The following is a 363-nucleotide window of genomic DNA, read 5'->3' on the forward strand; positions in this document are numbered from 1 at the left end:
AGTGAAATATTAAATCTCTTCTCTGTGGATTTTCTGCCTAACAATGTCACACAGCCCTCGCTTTTAATTGTTTATTGAGTCAGTGACGTTGATGTTTCCGCTTTTTTTAATCTCATATTGATCGGCTATTCCTGTTTTATAACAACAGGAAGTTAATGATTGTTGTCCAAGATTTTATGTTTCTATGGAGGGCTGCCTATTGATCAATTATTTTGCCTATGTCAGAAAATAGAGAAAAATGCCCATTATGATGTACTCAATTGCCAATAGTCAAAAATCCAAATATACTGAGAATACTATCATATGTGAAAAAGAAATTTGTGAATTTGAAACTTCACAAATAGTGAGAGAAAGAGACTCATC

General features: G+C 32.8%; 1 protein-coding gene across 1 annotated transcript in view; it reads left to right on the forward strand.

Annotated features, from left to right (window-relative positions):
• Positions 1 to 363, forward strand: part of bcar3 (BCAR3 adaptor protein, NSP family member) — a gene marked incomplete in the record, with an annotated part of 50,391 nt that overhangs the window by 40,087 nt on the left and 9,941 nt on the right.

This window comes from Morone saxatilis, unplaced genomic scaffold (genome assembly GCF_004916995.1).
Source record: "Morone saxatilis isolate NCDOM2014 unplaced genomic scaffold, NCSU_SB_2.0 Contig12, whole genome shotgun sequence".
In the NCBI taxonomy this organism is placed as follows: domain Eukaryota; kingdom Metazoa; phylum Chordata; class Actinopteri; family Moronidae; genus Morone; species Morone saxatilis.